At 36.9% G+C, this 20,736-nt stretch overlaps 1 protein-coding gene across 3 annotated transcripts in view; it reads right to left on the bottom strand.

Annotated features, from left to right (window-relative positions):
* The window catches only part of FANCC (FA complementation group C), a 314,032-nt gene extending 294,842 nt beyond the window's left edge, over window positions 1–19,190 (bottom strand). For 2 of the 3 annotated variants that reach the window (XR_004902148.1, XM_036021475.1), the window contains exon 1: window positions 18,729–19,186. The gene's annotated coding sequence lies outside the window, so the exon portion shown is untranslated. Of the gene's footprint in view, window positions 1–18,728 lie in introns of all 3 variants that reach the window. The other variant, XR_004902149.1, reaches the window with a different exon arrangement.
* Window positions 19,191–20,736: the final 1,546 nt, after the last annotated feature.

The following is a 20,736-nucleotide window of genomic DNA, read 5'->3' on the forward strand; positions in this document are numbered from 1 at the left end:
CTTTTAGACTTTTGTTCAAAATGATCATCTACATATGTTTTCTTTAGAACTCAACTGCACTGACTCTAGTTACTACAGCATAGCAATCCAAAGTTACAGAAGACTATTTGAATCCTTTCCCTATCATGTCTTACTGGTATTCCAGCCTACACTATTGCTATTTGCTAGTTCACTACTACAGTAGAGCTTGATGCAATGCTATGCACAATGTAGCCATCTAATAAATGCTCATTCAATATATTAATAACATTAACCATCTATCAGACCTGCAAAAAACGGAATGGAACACCATGCTGATAGATATGGCTGCATTTAGAAATGTCACTATTGGTATTAGTTATTAACTAATACTAATACTAATAACTAATACTAATAAGTTATTAACTAACTTATTAGTTATTTATGAATCAGAACTTTCAAAAATGGTTTGGATTAACCAGCTGCCCATTTTAGGGAGAATATATAGTGGGATGTAAAGTTTAAATTTAAGTTTAATCGTTAGAAAAAAAGGGGTAGGGGTGTGTTTCAGAAATTTCCAGATAAAGATGGCAGATTGAATACATGCTTTCATTCCCTCCTAAAACCACACTAAAGTCCTTGGCTAGTGTAGCTTATGTAGTTGGGCATCGTCCTGTAGACAGAAAAGTCACGAGTTCAATTCCTGGTCAGGGTACATGCCTGGGTTGCGAGTTCAGTCCCCAGTCAAGGTGCATGCAAGAGGCAACCAATTGATGTTTCTCTTTCATACTAATATTTCTTTCCCTCTCTTTCTCCCCCTAAAATCAGTAAAAGAAAAAAATTTAATTCACTAAAATGACAATAAAAGGAATTTAATTTTCATTTTTAAGCCATAAACTTATAAAAATGAGAGTAGAAAAGGAGAAAACAGCAATAGAATCTCACAAGCTATAAAGCAGTAAATGATTTAATGGACTGGAGAATACTGAATCCAAGAGAGACAATGAGAAAGCTAAAACCAGTACATTTTACATCCCATCTTATATCACTGGACCCCAACAAGATCAGGGAATTAGGACACCTGGAAATAGGAATGAAGGAGGACCTAAAACTGGGTCAACTTGTTTAAAGTCTATCTAAGAGGCAGTTTGATCCTCAGATCTCCATCCCAACTCCTGGCAGCCCAGCCCCCATTCAGACCAAAAAGAAGTGGTTTATTCCCTGGAGAGGATGAAATAGAGGATCTCTGCACCAGGAATCAACAGCTACAGTTGGCAGCAGAGCCACAGTTCCACAGATTGAAAGTGGAGAGTGGTCACAGGTTAAATACCCAACTTGGGCATCATCCCACAAACCTGAAAGGTCACAGGTTTAATTCCTAGTCAGGGCACATGCCTGGGTTTTAGCTTTGGTCCCTGAGTCAGGGCATGTGCAAGAGGCAACCAATCAATGTTTCTCTCTCACATTGGTGTTTCTCTCCCTCTTTCTCCCCAACTTCTCCTCTCTCTAAACTCTCTCTCCCTTCCTTTCTCTCTAAAAGCAATAACAAAATAAAATTTTATTTAAGTCCTGAAAGAGTTAAAAGAAAATTCCATGAACTTTTTTTTTTAATGAAAAGCAAAGAAAAGAATGGAAGAGGCAAAAGCAACAGACGCAGTCATTGTGGTACATTCATTTTCTATGTCAGCAATTTTCAATCTCTTTCATCTCATGGCATGTGTAAACTAATTACTAAAATTCTGTTGCACACCAAAAATATATACTTTTTGCCAATATAACAAAAACTAAGTATAATTTTGACTGATTTATAAAATACACACACACACACACACACAATAATTACCTACTCTTTTTGCTCCAGAGTGACTTTTTAAAATGTCAGCTCTGGCTGGGTGGCTCAGTTGGTTGGAATGTGGTCCCTTACACCAAAAGGTTGCGCATTCGATTTCCGGTCAGTGCACACACCTAGGTTGCAGGTTTGTCCCCCAAAAGGCAGGTAGGGGAGGACCTAAATGCTCAATCAATGTTTCTCTCTCACATCAAATATCTGTCTGTCTCTCCCTCTCTCCAAAATCAATAAAAAATATATTCTCGGATGAGGATTTAAAAAATAACAATAAACAAATTAGGCACCTATACTTGTGCATAAGAATTTCTGATACCAAGCATTAACCAACCTTATTATACAATGTGGCCAATAAGATGCAACTCTATTAGATGACCTATATACTCATATTTATGGTTCAAGAGAGGGAATTCACACCAGACAACTACTGTTGTGTTGGCTGTTGTCATTTTTTTATTTGCCAATCTAAGGGAAAAGAGGTCAGTGCCCTTCCCTGGCCGAGTAGCTCAGTTGGTTGGTGCATCTTCCCAATACAACAAAGTTGCGGGTTCTATCTCTGGTCAGGGCACATACAAGAAGAAACCAATGAATGCATAAATAAGTGGAACAAAAACTGATGTTTTTCTCTCTCCCTTCCTCTCTCACTCTAAAATCAACTAAAAAAAAGAAAAAGAGGTCAGTGCCCCTGAATAGTCAGGTACTGCATGTTTTAAAAATTCTTGCAGCGCCCTGGGTGGTGTAGCTCAGTAGACTGAGTGCAGGCCTGCGAACCAAAGGGTCACTAGCTCAAGTCCCAGTCAGGACACATGCCTGGGTTATGGACTGGGTCCCTGGTGGTGGATATGCGGGAGGAAACCACACATTAATGTTTCTCTCCCTCTTTGTCTCCCTCCCTTCCCCTCTCTCTAAAAATAAATAAATAAAATCTTTAAGAAAAAAAAAATAAAAATTCTTGTGGCACACTGGTTGAAAATTACTGTACTATGCTGATAGGAGTATCCAAAGTTCTTCTGAGTAAGAGATCACCATGTATCAGCTATGTGCTTCCACAATTACCAACTTCAAGTTACAATATGGTACTTGATAATGGATAGCTTCAATTCCCCTGATCAGAAAAATGTTTAATAAAAATTAAAGAACATATGTAACTGAGAGATTCAACTATCTTTTTAAAATAAATGTTACCTTTTTTATGTAAAGACTAAGGATCATTTAACTGCTCTATTACCTAATTTAGAGGCCTCTTCAAAAGTCCAGTGAAGAAAATCAATGAAGGCAAAGGAAATTTTAAAATGTATTCACCAACAAGCAAACAAAAAATAAAACAAGCATTCTGCCCCCTCACCCCATAATTATTGTTGTTATTTGGCCCAGTTCATTCAAAGAGCTTCTAGTCAGCCCTTTGCACTCTTAAATTTGACAAAAATCATACAAGATTTCATAGGAAATCAGAGCACAGAATGTAGCTCTAGAAAATACTATATCGCCACTCTGCTACCTCATCAGTCATCCCACTAAGTAGAGAATGAGAAAAAAACAAAAACAAATTAAGAGATGTAGATATTGAAGGCTTATCCCACCCTGGTCAAGCTGAAACATAAGACCACAAAAAAGTGCTCAGAATCATTTAGAATAAAACTATTTCCTTAAATAAAGTGAAAATATCAAATTAATGCAATCCTAAAATATCGACTATTTTTAGTGTTTCTTTTTAATAGACCAATGCAACTAACTGTTAACGGATTCCATTAACAGCTAATTTTTGCCAAATTTAATCCTAACTAACTCATTTAAGTTAAAAGATCATAAAGAAAGGATAAAATAGTTATACTGCATTTTTGCATTCCTGCAATTCAAAAGCAACAGGATCAACTTTTTCTCTGGCTATGAATAAACATGCCATACTTCAGGCTTTTTTAAAGCATGTATTTTTCCAAAATTAGGAGAGAAAATAAAGCTCAACAACAAATCATTTCCCAGCCTCCAATTCAGTGGCATTAATATTAATAACAATCCCACTCATTTCAAAGGCATGGCCCAGAGTGTTTATATTATGAAAAATGGGTCTGGAATGTCATCTTCAGTAAATTTTAAATTGTTTAATCTGAGGTTTTGCTAGATTTGTAACAGTTACACTTGTGTTTACAACTATAATATGGTCTCTACAGAATGGCACTCCTTTATGGCAGTTTTTAGATCTGGTTGGCACAAACGTTGTACTGATTGATGGAAATGAGTTTGGTATCTCTCCATAGCTACATGCTTAGTCAAAATAAAGTTTTGTTTTGGATTAACATTGTACAACAATGCATCATGGATGTTCAAAAGTTTTATGGTATTGGTTACAGAACCATAGGATAAAAACTTTCATTCGTACATAAACATTTGGAAAATGGCTCAATTTGTGTTTGTGGAATTCAAATTTTGTTTGGGGAAAAGATATGCATCTCAAATACACTGTGGATCTAATTTTTTTTGCTGGTACTCATTGAGGGTTTCAGGGCACAAAACCAAGCAGAAATTGGTTAGGCAGTATTAAAAATTACATTTCTTCTAATACCTCTATTTATACAGTAGAAAATACAACTAAAAAAGCCTGCCAAGACTTCCTTAAGAATGTTCCAATAGGAAGCCTCAACAACCCTTGGACATGGTGCTGCTGGTACAATGAAAATAGTGCCAGACAAGAGTTTAATTTCCCTGAGTAACTAACAGTCAACAGCTTTGTCACTAACCTCAGTTTCCTTCTTTGTAAACATTTCAAAGAGAACTTATTGTTGAAAGTGAATGTGTTCTGCTAAAATCAGCTGAGTGTAGGTAACCAGAAATGCTCAGCTCTTCTAGCAGCTGAAAATTATCATACTATAATAATTGAGACACATGTAAAAGTTGCACAAACAGAAGTAACCCAAGAAGTTCTTCAGCAGCTATACTCTATTTCGGCAATCTCTCAGGAACTCCCAGTCTATGTCCGAATTGATTGTTTTGAAAAGTCTCCACCCTATTTTTCTTTTTCTTTAATGCCTGCCTTACCTTGGCATATAATGGTTACTATAAGAATCACATACAATCTATATGAAACTCATCTGGAAAGTGTGAAACATGTGTACCAAGGCTTATGACCAAAGTAATATTAGAAAGGAGCCAAGAAACCAAAAGAAGTAAAAAAATTTATGAAATTTTTTAAATTTCAATAGAACAAAATTGATGACATATAAAGGGTATACGCTATATTATTGTTCAGAAATAATAATCATTTTTTTACAAGTATGAAAGTTTGAACTTGCCAGAGGACATAGATTATTGTAGTAATTCCTCCAATAAGCATAATAAATTTATTCTGAACTACCTACCCATTTTTTTCCTGAGAGTTTGACAACTGAATTCATTTTAGAATGATTCAAATGTTAGTAAGTTACTTTAGACAAAGGTCATAAATTCAAATGTCCACAATGGGTAAGGTCAATAAGTAAAGCAATCGGATGGGCTTGCACAACTGAAAGACAAAGCACCATCCACAGAGATAGCCAGAATTTAGCTCCAGCCAGTTATTCCCAAAAAAGAAGTCAGATTTAGTGTTATCAGACTGCCTTTCGTCTTTAAACAAAGTTAAAAATATGGATTTTTATGGTGAAATTGCTTAGTGTTTAAATGTTAGTAAACGACTCAAAAAAATCTCAAAACATCACACAAGCCATAAAAATGTATGTCTGTAAGGCAGATCTGGTCTCTGCTTTACCATCTCTACCATGTTTGTTTCGTATAGATCTATTTAAAATAGCATGACAAGGTTGAAAATAACTTTGGTGACTTTTTTTAATGCTTCCATTATACTGTGATGCATGTTATGTGATGCATGTAATGGTGTTTGCTGTTTTCTTATGAAAATCATCACCTTAATTTTTTCAAGCAAGAGAAATTGCCTGGCCAACGGCAAATGGAAGACACTAAGCAATTCTTCTTTTACTGAATACCCAAGGAAGCCAGGACGGCCCTCATCCTCCCAACCCTTCCTGCCAGAGCAAAAATCAAATCTATTTTGTTCACTGTTATATCCTTAGCACCCAGCACTGTGCCTAACACATAATAGGTGTCTGTAACAGAGTTTAACAGTGTTTTCCATACCTGAGGACTCCTGGGTAGTTAGGCTAGCCATATGACTAAGCTCTGGCCAAAGGAATGAGGGCGTAAGTGATGTACACTACTTTCAGGTCTGACCCTTAAAATATCCTGTGCAGTCCTCTACCTTCTCTCCCAATATGCAAGGCTGGAAATAAAGGCCTCTGAGTCAGTGCAACCAGAAAATGGAAGGAGACCAGATCCTGGAGACTGCAAAAAGTTAGCACTAAGAAAAACTACACAAAAGAGACATCTAACACACAGAGGACTGTGACATCAGCAAAAATTAGCATATAAAGCCACTGAGATTTATGAGTTTGTTACCACAACTAGCATTTACTTAGACTAATATGGTATTCAATATTTATTACATAAATGCCTAGATGAGTACATAGATACCTCAGCCAACTAAGAATCTAGGCATCAAAAGTTTGAAGACTACTGTCCCTCAGAGTTGGTTGACAAATGCTAATGTAATATCCTTGAATCCCATTAGAGACACTATAGCTTGGATTCTAAACCAAATGACAATTGTGGAAAACCACCCCAAAATTCCCACAAAGGCTGTCAAAGTTAAATGAGAAAAGAATCTCCAAGAATGTGAATGCACCTCATTAGAGACAGAAAAAGCATGTCATAAAAATTAATATCCTTCATTATTTTTAAAAAATCTCATCAAACTAGGGAGGGAAATTTCCTCAACCTAATAAAATACATCTACAAAAAACCTACAGCTAACATTATACTTAATGATGAAAGAATGAATTACTTGAAGAATTCAATATTGTTAACCTATCAATTCTCCTAATGTGATCTACAGATTCAATGCAATCCCAATCAAAATCTCAGGACAGCTTTCTGGAGATATGGACAAACTGATTCTAAAATGTGCTATATGTAACTAAGCTGAAACAGTCAAATAACTTTGAAAAGAACAAAGTTGGAGGACTTATACTACTTGATTCCAAATTTTATTAAAAGGCTATTGTAATTAAGGCATATAGACAAGTATATAGATCAATGAAGCAGAAAAAAAAGAGTTCAGAAATACAGGCACACATATATTATGCTTTTTGACAAAGTTCCAAGGCAATTCAATAGAGAAAAAATAATCTTTTCAAGAAACAGTGGTGGAACAACTGGAAAGCTGTATGTTAAAAAAAAAAATTAACCCGAATCCTGTCCTCATACAATACATAAAAATGAACTCAAAATGGATCAAAGACCTAAAATGTAAGAGCTAAATTATAAAATCTCTAAAAGAAAACATGGGAAAAAATCTTAGCAACCTTGCGTTAGGAAAAGATTTTTTTTAAATCCTCACCCAAGGACTTTTTTTTTCATTGTATTTAGAGAAAGAGGAAGGAAGAGAGAGAAGCATGGATTGGTTACCTCCCATTCACACCCTGACCAAGAATCAAACCTGCAGCCTAGACATATGCTCTGACAGGGAATCAAACCCACCATCTTTCAGTTACAGGATGATGCTCCAACCAACTGAGCCACACTGGCCAGGTCTAGGCAAAGATGTCTTAATGAGAGCACAAACAAAAGGCACAAACTTTAAAGTAATATAATCAATAAAGGAGACTTCATCAAAATTAAAAATCCTTGTTCTTCTAAAGATACCATATGAAAATGGAAAGGGAAGCCACAGTCTGGGGAGAAAACATTTTCAAACTTTGTACCTGAAAAAACACTTGCATTAAAGAAACACAATTTGGGCTGTTTCCAGTACTTGGCTATTGTAAATAGCACTGCTATGAACATAGGGGTTGCATAAGTTCTTCTGAATCAGTGATTCAGGATTCTTAGGATTCTACATTCCCAGCAGTGGAACTGCCAAATAAAGGCAGTTCCATTTTTAATTTTTTGAGGAAATTCCATACTATATTATACAATGGCTACACTAGTCTGCATTCTCACCAATAGTGCACTAGGGTTCCCCTTTCTCCACATTCTCATCCATCAATAGCTAAGTGGATAAAATAAAACTTTAGTACATTTATGCAATGGGACACTACACAGCAGAAAGAAAGAAAGAACACCTACCTTTTGCAACAACATGAATAGAACTGGAGAGTATTATGCTAAGTGAAACAAACCAATCGGTGAAAGACATACCATGTGATCTCACTTATAAGAGGAATCTAATGAGCAAAATAGAACAAGGGACATGAAAACATGGAACAGGCTGACAATGACCAGAGAGGAGGGTAGAGAGGGCTAATAGTGGAAAGAAGGGGAAGGGTCTAGTTCATCGATGTGTATGAATGATCCGTGGACATAACGGTGTCAGGATTGACTGTGGGAGCTGGGGGTGGGCTGGGCAGAAGAGGGCAAAGGGGGAAAAATTGGGATAATTGTAACAGAAAAACAATAATAAAGAAAAGAAACACAATTTAAAACTACTATGAGATATTGTTATATACACACATAAAAAGGCTAAAATTAAAAAGACTAACCACACCAAGTAGTGGTGAGGATGTAAAGCAACTGGAAATCCTCATACACTGCTGGTGGGAATATAAAATGATATAACTACTTTTTAAAACAGTTTAGCAATTTCTTTAAAAGTTAATCTTTCACCTACCCTACAATCTAGCCTTTTCACTCCTAGATTTTTACTGAAGAGGACTTGTACAAAAATATTCACACAGTTTACACAGTTTTGTCTATACAAATAAAACAGTTTTATTTGTATAGACAAAAACTAGAAACTACTCAAATGTTCATCAAAAGGTGAAAGATACACAGTGCTATATCCAAACAATGAAATACTATTCAGCAATAAAAAGGAATAAACTAGTAATACCTGCTACAACATAGACAATTCTCAAAACCATTGTATTAAATGGGAAAAAAGACAGACAAAAAGGAGTACATACTGTCTGATTCCATTTGTATACACTTTTAGAAAATTACAAATTAATTTATAATGACAGCAGGTTAGTGATTACCTAGTAATTACTAGGTAAGGTAGAGTAGAATAAGAGGGAGGGTGACACAGCAGCACAAGGACATTTGGGGGAATGATATATGTTCATTACCTTAATTGTGGTAATGATTTCAAGAGTGTATTCATATATTAAAGGACACAATTTGATGTGTTTTGACCTATGTATAGCTCAATGTATAACAATAATACCTCAATTAAGATGTTTTTAAAATAATTAATGATAGTCAGCTAGCCATAGCCATTATAGCCACACAACAATAACCAAGATGGTTCTGATCAAGTATAAAAATATAACACCTGTCTCATTTTGGTCGTAAGACCTTTATCATTTTGTCCCAAGAATAAATAATTCTTTAAAAACTCAAATTTACTTTAAAGTTAAACAAATTAGACTTACTTGTAAGTTATTTAAAACTAAAAGGATTTAGTACAGTGTTAAGCATACATTAGATATGTACAGAACACACCTGTAAAACCAAATAAATACACCATATATATCTCATATAATGAAATAAATTTGTAGTTTTTCCTATCTCCAAAGAAAGTCACTACCAAAATTCAAGGTATTTTCCATTGCACTTATCTTACTTAATTTATAATCACTAAATTTTAAAATAAAATCAATCTTATTACAGTATTGCATATGAAAACATTTTTATTTGCTATTGCTTAAACTGGCTACAGTTTCAAAAAATACCAAGTCATCAAAATACTTATCAGCAAACAAAACTTTCATTAGCTTTGCCAACCTTTTTAGTGTAATTACTAAGAAATCTAATGGTACTGGTCAGAATTAGAAACAGGATATTCTTCTGGATGCCATACACTGAAGAAAATTCTACTTGATATATAAAAGGCCATGCTTTTATACCACTAATATAGGGGTACTCACTCTCAAGGCCTATGATTACACATACATAGCAAATAGCATCAAATAAAAGCTGAAATTAGACCTCATTTGAAATTGGAAATGTCCAAAAATACATTCTAACAGTATTTTATTACAAACTCTGATCTGTAGGGATAGGCTATGCAATCATCATAACCCATATTAGACAAGATCATCTTTGAGTACTCCAAGTTTAGAAAGCTAGGGCTAAGGAGTAAATGTCTCTGCCACACCAAACAAATCTGGCTAAAACAATAACAGGATTTTATTGGCTCAAGAAACTGGCAGGTCCAGAGATGGGGCAGACTATATAGTTGATCCATCTATCCATCACACTCAGTCATTACAGGAGTCACATTGCACACCATACCACCCAAAAGAGAGTATACACTTCAATTCTAGCATCCCAAGTATGAGACTTCATAAGTGTTCAGAAGGGACTTGCTTAAGCTTATGCCCATCCTAACCAAAGACTGTGACCATGAAAATTTTATTGCTTATTTTAAGGCAGATTGTTTTAAGCCAATCAGAGTGAATGCCAGAGTTGACCAGTGTTGCCTGAAGTCTATGTAATGGTGACTACTGAAAGAAAATCTATGCCCTGTTAGGAAGGGGTAAAGGAGAAAAGGATGCTGGGTAGGCACCCAACAAAGGTCAACAATCCTGAAGAAGCTTGCCAAGAGTTGTGGAAATAAGGCATACACACATATGGCAATAGTTTGAACTAGAGTGCATAAGGACAGAGGAGAAGTAATTATTCATAACCAGAATTGATCATCAAGGAATCAAGGGTTGATAAGGCAATCTATGAGAATAGCACATGAACATACAAGCAGAATCAGAGAGGCAGGGTTAGGTTATGTACAAGGAGGACTTATAATGGGATTGTTTTAAATAAACAACAACAAAAAGGAATCAGCCCCGGGAGGATGTTGGGAGTCCCTAAGGTAAGCAGTACATCCAAATTCCCATGGCAGAAACAAAAGAGTTTAGCAGTTAGGTACCTTCAAACCTGACCAGGTAAAGGATCACACAGCCGAACATTCTTCAATAAGACATGTCCTGAATCATTTTGTGTAAGTGAAAAACAGCTGCAGTCTCAACTATCTTATGAGTAGTCACCAGGGTCCAGACGCCAGATCTCAGATTCTGCTAAAATATATATAGTTATATAAAATGTTTACATGTCATATATATTTTTTATTATAAAATCAGTATTGGGCCTCTAGAGAAAAAAAAAGTCCCAGAAATCTGAAAAAGGAAAACCTTGAGGTCAAAGGTAATGTGAAGTATAGTCAGACAGATATATAAAGTCAGGTCATCTGGTCCCTGCCCTCTGGGTGCCATAACACTGACCACAGCCCAATTTCTTTCCCTTCCCCCTTCCCTCCTTCTCTCTAACCCCACTTTCCAGGGTACTTATATTGTTTCTAATTTTCAAAGGCCTGGGAAGGAACAAAAGAACTATAAAGCCCAATGCATCACTATACAAAAGCCTGGCATATTCTCACCAAAATTTACCTTTTGTCATATAGAAGTGGCAGTAACTCTAGGTTTTACTTTCACAATTCACAAAAATTAATAGGCTAAATACTCCCACATAGAGAGTAATACTCTCTATTACTTTAGAAAATTGGAAGCAAAGATAATGAATCAGTCTGGGTCTAATCAGGAAAGAAAAAATCACACAGCAATTTGAGTAGGGAAAGTCAAATATAAAGAATATTTAGTATAATGATGGATTAAAGTAACAAGACATTAGCCAGTCAGAAGTAAAAAAAAAAAAAAAGCCTAAAGAATATAGGGATAGCAGGTATCAGCAGCACCCACTACTCCTAGGGCTGAGATATAACACCCAAGGAAGAGCACATTCTTTTCCACCCCAAGTGAGGTCTAGACCTTGTTGGAGAGTGCATAGCTATGGCTCACTGAATGGCAGTGAGGTCTCTGTGGGTGCTGTGCCAGCTGAACTTGCTGGAAATCCACCTTTCTATTTATTTAACTCTCACTGAGGGTATGTTTATTGATTTTAGGGAGAGAGGAAGGAGAAAATAGAGACAGAGACAGACAGTGAGAGAGAAACATTGATCTGTCGCTTCACATACAAGCCCCGACCAGGGATTGAACCAACAACCTTTTGGTGTGCAGGAAGATGCTTCAACCAATAAATCACCCAGCCAGATCAGAAATCTACCCTTTGTGACTTCATATAAAAACATTTTTATTTGCTATTGCTAAAACTGGCTACAGTGTCAAAAAAATACCAAGTCATCAAAATACTTATCAGCAAACAACACTTTCATTAGCTTTGCCAACCTTTTTAGTGTAATTACTAAGAAATCTAATGGTACTGGTCAGAATTAGAAACAGGATATTCTTCTGGATGCCAAACACTGCAGAAAATTCTACACCTATCCAGACACCTGTCATGCAGGATGCCATGGAAAATGTTCATAAGGAGATACCTCACCAGAGGCACTCAGTTACAAAATCACAGGTGGGAGACACAATAGTAAGCTGTTGGCAGTTGGGGGCTGCTGGCCGCAGTGCTATAGGAACAAACACTGGAGGAGCCATGCTTGACAAGGATCCCTGGTGCTGAAGGAGTCCTGTGTGCCCAGCCGCCAAGCGCTGGAGGAAATGCAAGCACCTGGGAGCCCTGCACTGAAACTGCCAAGTGCTGGGGGATCCACTCAAGCTGCAGAAGCTGGGCACTGGGAAAGCCAAGTCGGGTGAAGGAACTAGAGGTATTTATCTTGACATAAAATATCATACTGATCTACTACATGGACATTATAATGCTAAATAGACCTGATGAGCAAGAAGTAGCAAATACTTTAGATGGTCTCTGTCGCATATTCTTTTTTCCCCAAGGCCAGGTGGCTCAGTTGGTCAGAGCGTTGTCCAACACCATTGCAGGTACTATCCCCAGTCAGGGTACATACCAAGGGTGCAGGTTTGATCCTCAGTCAGGGCCTACAAGGGAGGCAACTGATTGATGTTCCTCTCACATCAATGTTTCTCCTTCTTTCCCCCTCTCTTCCCTCCTCCATCCCTCTCTCTAAAAAATTAGTAAGTACATCCTCCTTAGGTGAGGATTAAGATATAAATATATAAATATATACATATAAAGTATATAATTTTATATATATATATATATATATATATACATAAAACATTCTTACCTCACAGGTCATACAAAAACAAGCAACAGGCCAGATTTGGCCCATAAGCCATAGTTTGCTCATTCCTGGTCTGGTGCATGTTGAGCTATCCTCTACAAGATGAAATATAAGTAGCTCCACCTTGCACCACCTACCATGCAAAGAGTCACAACATGCAAAGGTGGAATTTTTTAAATTGTGGAGGCAACATATGCCATATGCATATGTGCTACTCTGATTCATCTATAGAGTCTGGTGTAAAGCTGCCTCTTTTGAGTGGGATTAGAGCAAGAGAAGGCTCTACAGCTCAGATCCTTCAAGAATAAAGGTTTGAACATTAACCTGGTTAAAAACACCAATCAACTAAAGTCCTTGCTCAGGGCAAAGGAAGTACAGAAGAGACAGTGGAAATAAGCCATAGATATCAATTATGTGGCTAACTACAGAAATAAGAACTTTAGTAGTTTTGCATATCTGCCTTTTATACTTATGTATTTATGTATGTTAGCAAATTGTCTTCTCTCTTCTTCCCATTTTTATTTTATGTACCAGTTGTTGGAAGTTAACTTTACAATTTAGTCTTCAGGTAAAAAAATATTCAGTGGGACTACGGCTGATTTTGTAAAGCAATATAGTTGGCAATAAATACAATAACTCTTGGGATTGTACATCTGCTTATTTTGGCAAAGGGTAAAAACTTGTTCATTTGTAAGAAGGATAGCTCTATATTGTTAGGTGGCCAATGGGTCAAAAAAGAAATCACAAAGAAAATTGGAAAATATCATTAACTGAATGAAAACAAAAACACAACATATCAAAATTTGTGGGATGCCATTTAAACAGTGCTTAAAAAGAAGTTTGTAACTTTGAACACTTGTATTAGAAAATAATAAAGGTCTCATATCAATAATGTAACCTTCTATTTTATAAAATTAGAAAAAGAGCAAATTAAACCCAAAGCAAGAAAGAATGATATAATAAAGATTAGAGTAGAAATCAGTGGAATAGAAAAACAATAAATAAAATCAAAGAAATGAAGACTCAGTTCTTAATTTGTAGTTTAAAACCTTCCCATGAAGAAAAATCCACGAACAGATAACTTCATGGGTGAATTCTATCAAATATTACAAGAAGAAATAACATTAACCCTTCACAAACTCTTTCAGAAAATGAGATGGAACACTTCCAACTCATTCTAAGATGACAGTATTACCATAAAACCAAAGCCAGACACAGACATCACAAGAAAATTACCCACCAATACTCCTCATGAACATAGACACAAATATCCTAAACAAAATACTAAACCAAATCCAGTAACATGTAAGAATTATATGCCATGACCAAGTGGGATTTATCCCAGGAACACAAAGTTAGGATAATATTTAAAAACCAATTAATCTAATAAATTACATTAATAGAATAAAGAAACACACCATATGGTCATCTCAATAGATACAGAAGAGCATCTGAAAAAACCCAACAGTTATTCATAAGAACCTATTGGGAAAAGATTAAATGTATTCCCCCTAAGATCAGGAACAAGTTAAGAATGTCCACTCTCCCCTCTCCCTCCCCACTTCTATGTAGCAACGTACTGGAGGTTATGGGGGGGGCGGGGAAGGCATCTATATACAAAGGAAAAGTAAAACTGTCTATATTCACATGACATGTTAGTATATGTAGAAAATTCCAAGTAAGTCTCACACACATACACACACACAAAACCTGTATGAATAAACAAAGTTACAGGATACAAGATCAATATGTGAATATCAACTATATTTCTATATACTGGCAATGAACCCAAAAATGAAAAGTGAAAAAAGTCTATTCACAACAGCATCAAAAATGAAACACTTCAAAATAAACTTAACAAAAGAGGTCAAGACTTATACACTGAATAGTATAAAACATGGCTGACAGAACTAAAGATCTAAACAAACAGCAACACATTCTACATTCATGTTAAGTTGGTAATTCTCCCCCAAACAGATTTACAGAGTCAATGCAATTTCTATTAAAATCCATCACAACAGGCTTTTTATGGAAAAAGTGACAAGCTGATACTAACATTTATATAGAACTACACAAAACCCAGAATAGCCCAGACAATTTGAAAAAATAAAAGAATTAAAGAATTATACTACTAATTTCAAAATTTACTATAAAGCTATCATAATCAAGACAGCATGTTACTGGTATAAGAATAGGCATACCAATCACTGAAACAGAAATAAGAGTCTAGAAATAACTTATGGTCAATTGATTTTTGACAAAAGTGCCAAGACAACTAAATGAAGAAAGAACAGGTTTTTTTCCAACAAATAGTGTTGAAACAATTGGATAACCACATACAAAAAAGATGAAGAATTTGCACCCTTATTTCATACCCCACACAAAAGTTAGCTGCAATTGATCATAAACCTAAAGCATGATTCAAAAAAGGAAATAAACTGATAAACTGAACTTTCTCAAAATTAAAAATTTTTGTGCTTCAAAAGATAACCTGAAAAAAATGAAAAGACAAGTAACAGACTGGGAGAAATTATTTGCAAAACATGTATATGATAGTGGGCTTGTATTCCGAATATACAAAAAAAATGCTTAAAACCCAATAATAAGATAAGCAACCCAATCCAAAAGTGGACAAAAGACATCAATAGACATTTCACAGACGGTGCAGGAATTGCTAATAAGCACAAGGAAATAAGTTCAACATCATTAGCCAATAGGGAAATAGAAACTGAAATTTCAAGAACATACCACTTCACACCCGTTAGGATGGCTACAAGAAAAGACACAATTAACAAGTGAAAATGTGAAAAAACAAACCTACACACATTGCTGGTGGGAATATATTGTAAAATGGTACAGCTAAACTGGAAAAGTTTGGCAGTTTCCTAAAAAAGTTAAACATGAACTCATTATACAGCCCAGCAATTCCACTCATTATCTATTCAAGAAAAATGAAAACATATGTCCACACAAAAACTTGCATACAATTTCTCACAGCAGCATTATTCATAACAGCCAAAAAGTAGAAGCGACTCAAGTGTCCATCAACTGATTAATGGATAAACAAAATGTGGCACATCCACACAACGAGATACTAGTCAGCAATAAAGGAGCAAACTACTGATACATGCTATAGCATGGATGAACCTGAAAAACATTATGCTAAGTGAAAGAAACCAGACACAAGACAGTACTTATTTTATATATTCATTTATATGAAATGTCCAGAAAGTCTTTTCTATAGAGACACAAAGCAAACCAATGGGTTGCCTGAGGCTGAAAGCCAGAGCCAGCACTGAGTGTGAACTTGCATACACAAACTTGTTATGGTGATGCAAATGTCTTAAAACTGAATTGTCGTGATCATTGCTCAATTTCAAAAATCTACTAAATTAACTAAAAGACACTTAATTTTTTAGAAAACAAAGTATGTCATTTCAAAAAAAGTGATTTCCATAAGAACTATGCCTTCTTATAATTAGGGAAACGTACCAGGAAGATTATAGATGTTTGTATATTAAGATCTTAACAGGGAAATGATTTCTATGTACATAGAAGAGTTTCTGAAGAACCTGAAAGAATAAACCAGATAATTCTGCAAGGTCTCTTCCAAACTGAGTCCAAAACAAATTTTTTTTGATATTTAGTAGAAAATAAAATGCTGCAGATTTACATTGTTGTCTAACTTTTCTGATGAATTTTTAACTTTTTCTTTCTCATCCATTTTTAGTAAAACACTGCAGACTCAATGTACTTCTCCTACAGGTGTTCATTCATCTTAAAAAGTCATTTAGGATCCACAAACAAAAACAGAGAATATACATACCTCAGCATAAAATTAAGTTTTTTTTTAAAAATTGTTGATTTCAGGGAGAAAGGAAAAGGGAAATATATGTGCCCTGACCAGGGATCAAACCTGAAACCTTGGTGTATCAGAATGACACTCTAACCAACTGAGATACCCAGCCAGGGCCTAAAATAAAATTTTATAAATCCATTTGATGCTGATTTCAAGCCTGATTTGAGGCTTCACCACTACCAACTTGGAACTGCCACACATGTGAGATTTCTCTGGCACTATCTGCAGCCTAGCTAATCAATCCAACTTTCTACCACCCAGGCTGGCCTCCCTGTAGCTGGTTTTCATAAATACAAAGTTCGTATAATTGTTACTGGAACTACTTGCTGAAATATGGAACTAGTTTAAAATCCCATTTATTTTAAAATGTACACACACAGTTTCACATGCATGCAGCAACATATCTTCCACAGCCAGCCAATCAAGTTAATGCTTTCTATTAAAGAACAGGACAAAAAATTCTAATATAGTTTCCCTCTTTACTGAAACCTTACAAAATGTTTTTCAAGAAATCAAGAGGAATATGACTGAATAATAAAACATGAATTAATATGTATAATATACCGAAGAATAATTAGTCCAAGTCTAAATAAGCTGGATCTAACTTTCACTCTGGGGTAAAAAGGCCTTTGATATAACTAGGAAAACCAAATTCTTTTTTGATGTAGTCTTTCTCGTATGTGTATATGAGTAATGCATATATGCGCTTATTTCCATGTGAATCAATTTGGTTTAAGTTTAATGGACAAAGTTACAATGAACATGTTTCTATCTAAGCTTATGTAATAAACGACCCCAACACCTGGTATGAATTCTATCATTTAAAACAACCTTTCCTCCCCTCTTGAGGGGAGTAATGAGAAAATGTGCTGAGCCACACATTATTGAAGGCGAGTGACACCCAAGAATAGCTGAAGTCGGTGGCTTAAAAGTGTCCCGATCTTCTGCTGATAAATCAATCACATCTCAGTTAAGATGCATTAAATGCATAGGTTACGCTAAAATGCATAGATTAGAGTAAATCCAGGAGCCCTGGAGCTTTCCAAGTTTCAGATTAGGACAAAGGCACAGGCACACACAGGTCTTGGCCAGAAAATTCCTTGGCCTCTTTCCTTAAAATTCTGGTCCCCAACTTCTCATGTTTCAAAAACTCCGAATCTTCTCCCCCACTGCCCTCCAGACCTCTAGCCCATACAACACAACTATACAGGGTTCACGGGTGTAAACACGCCCACATAAACACACACACACAGCTTGGCAACAAACAACACCCCCCCCCGCCCCCAAAAAATCTCTCAAGGGTTTTGGACCCCGTTTGGCCTGTCGTTCAAAGGGCTGTGGGGAGAGAACAGTCCATCAGAACCACCCACTGGGATGAAAGACCGGAAGGACAGAGGGGTAACAGCCGCGCCTCCGGCTCCTCTAATTGGGCTTCGCCAATGGCGCGAGGGGGTACAGAAAGCATGCCGACTACTGTAGAGGGTGGTAGGTTAAAAGAGGCGAGCTTTTCACAGCTCCCACGGATGAGGGGTGAAGAAATTCACTTCTGCTCCCCTCCTTCAAGAAGATACAGCCGCCTGCCTCAACAAACAGACAGAACCAAAACACTAACGCCCAGCTCCCAACCTCTCTAGGCGGTTCCCTTTCCCGTGAGCCCTCCGCCTGCTCAGCCCGTGACCACGCCCCCACATCAGCCCCGCCCCTCTGCAAGCTGGCCCCACCTCGTGCCCTACCCACTTCCCCTCTTTGCCCAATGCACATGGTGGGAGCTTAGCCCACTCACTTACAGGCGCACAGCACGGTGGACATTCTCGCGAGTCTTCCCTCCCTACCCCCACGCTCAGGCTGACCCGTAGGCCAGATCCCCACCCCAAGGGAAGCAGCTGTCTTTTCTTTCGTTCTGCGGCCTCTCTTACCCAGTAGTCTGTGCCGGAGCTGCTTCAGCAGTTGGGGCAGTGGCGGAAAGGACGCCACCGCCCGAATTCTGTGGCTTGAAAATTTGGCTTTGCCTCGGACTCGTTTGTTGTTGTTTTTTTTACTTTTTCGAATTTTCCCGCGGTCGCTTGGCTGTAAAGTCACACTCGCGCACACGTACGCGCCTGCAGTGCACTCTGGGGCCTGGCGAAGTGGACCCCACGTGCTCCCTGCGGCTTCGCGGGAAAATTCTGACGAATCCTGGACTCGTGGGGGCGGGGCAGGAGTCTGTCACCCGCTCCGCCGGAAATTGGCTAGGCGGGAGAGCTCCAGGGCAAGTGCGGTCTTGTGGCTACTGTAGTTTAACTCCGCTACCTCTGTGCTGGAGTCGTGGGTGATCCACTACCCCGCAGGAAGACCCGCAGAGAAAAACACGGGGTTTTTTATCGGGTTGGTGCCTAATTATTTCAACATTTTTCTCACAGTGCGGGGGAGGTAAGATGGAAATTAGGGGGTTTTTTTACAGAAAAATTGAGTTTTTGTCAAGGGGATAAAACCACTAAAAAGTCCTAGAATATGATTTATAGTTGTGGTCACACACAAAAAAAGGAACCTTTCTTCAGTTAATAACACTCCACCTGGCCCCGCTGCCAATCAGTTTCATACAGTGTTTGATTGGAGTTCAAATCAGTTCAAAGCTGTATTTAAAGCACTTAAATAAATGGAAAGCAGCATTTTCTGTAAACCTCATTCATGGCGATAGTATTAGCTTGTCTAGGTGAGTTTTTTTTCTATTCTAGGATTTAGTAGTGCAGAAGGTTTTTAATTTTTTAAGATTTTATTTTATTTATTTTTAGAGAGAGGGGAAGGGAGAAAGAGAATCATCAGTGAGTGGTTGCCCCTCCCACGCCCCCTTCTGGGGACCTGGCCCACAACCCAGGCACGTGCCCTGACTGTGAATGGAACCTCCAACCCTTTGATTCTCAGTCTGGCACTCAATCCACTGAGCCACATAAATTGAGGAGCCTAACCTTCCGTTTCAGTTTTTTAAAATCAATGCCCCATTATCATAAAACTACAACTTAAGGGGTTCTTTAAAAAAAATTTCTATAAGGGGTTCTTTAAAAAAAATTTCTATGTATACATGTAATAAAAACAAACACTTCCAGCCATCTAAAATGAAGGAACACCCATTTTAACAGAGGATAAATTGAATTCCGAGATTAGATAATTTACCAAGATATACAGCTTGTGACAAAGTTAATATGAAGGTTAGTAGTACCAACAACTTTTTTTTTAAGTTAAAGGACAATGGCAAAGGATTTACAACTGCTTTAAGGAATCAGCTGTTACATCCAGTCTTGAAAATATTCCCTGGCAACAAAAGAGGTCTGCTTTTTTGATGTGTGCATAGTTAAACGTGGGCCTGTGTAGAGATAGATGCTTGAGTAACACTCATCTTGGCACCTTGGCCCTAAGAAGAAAGTCATTGTATCTGTGGTGACAAATGTGAGCAAGTTAGTGATTAAATCTTGCATTTACCAGCAAAGGAAAGAATTAAAGCATGTGTTCCTTTAGAGAAAATATCCGTTTTGGTACTTGGGTCCTTTTACATATTTGCTGAAAAAAATCCTTTCTAGTGTTTGTAGTGTAGTTATAATCAAGGTCTTGCCATATTGCAGCTTTATGTCTTTTTTAATGCAGAGGTTAGCAAAGACTTGATGGGCTCATTCAACTTTACAATATATGAAAGGACAACATATTTAGGCCTAATGTAGGCCTAATTTAGGCCTAAATAAGTAGAATATATACAGAAGTATTTGTAAGCATTAAAATGTACACTTACAAAGATTTGTATACATTTATTTTATCTGTTATCTATATGGGTGGCACCATCCTAATATTTTAAGCAGTAATGAGATGATCACTTTGTAAAATGTCTGAAAAGTTTCCTGAGAGCCGTGGCTGGTGTAGCTTAGTGGATATAGTGCTGATCTGCAAACTGAAAGG

This window comes from Phyllostomus discolor, chromosome 3 (genome assembly GCF_004126475.2).
Source record: "Phyllostomus discolor isolate MPI-MPIP mPhyDis1 chromosome 3, mPhyDis1.pri.v3, whole genome shotgun sequence".
NCBI classification, from domain to species: Eukaryota; Metazoa; Chordata; class Mammalia; order Chiroptera; family Phyllostomidae; genus Phyllostomus; species Phyllostomus discolor.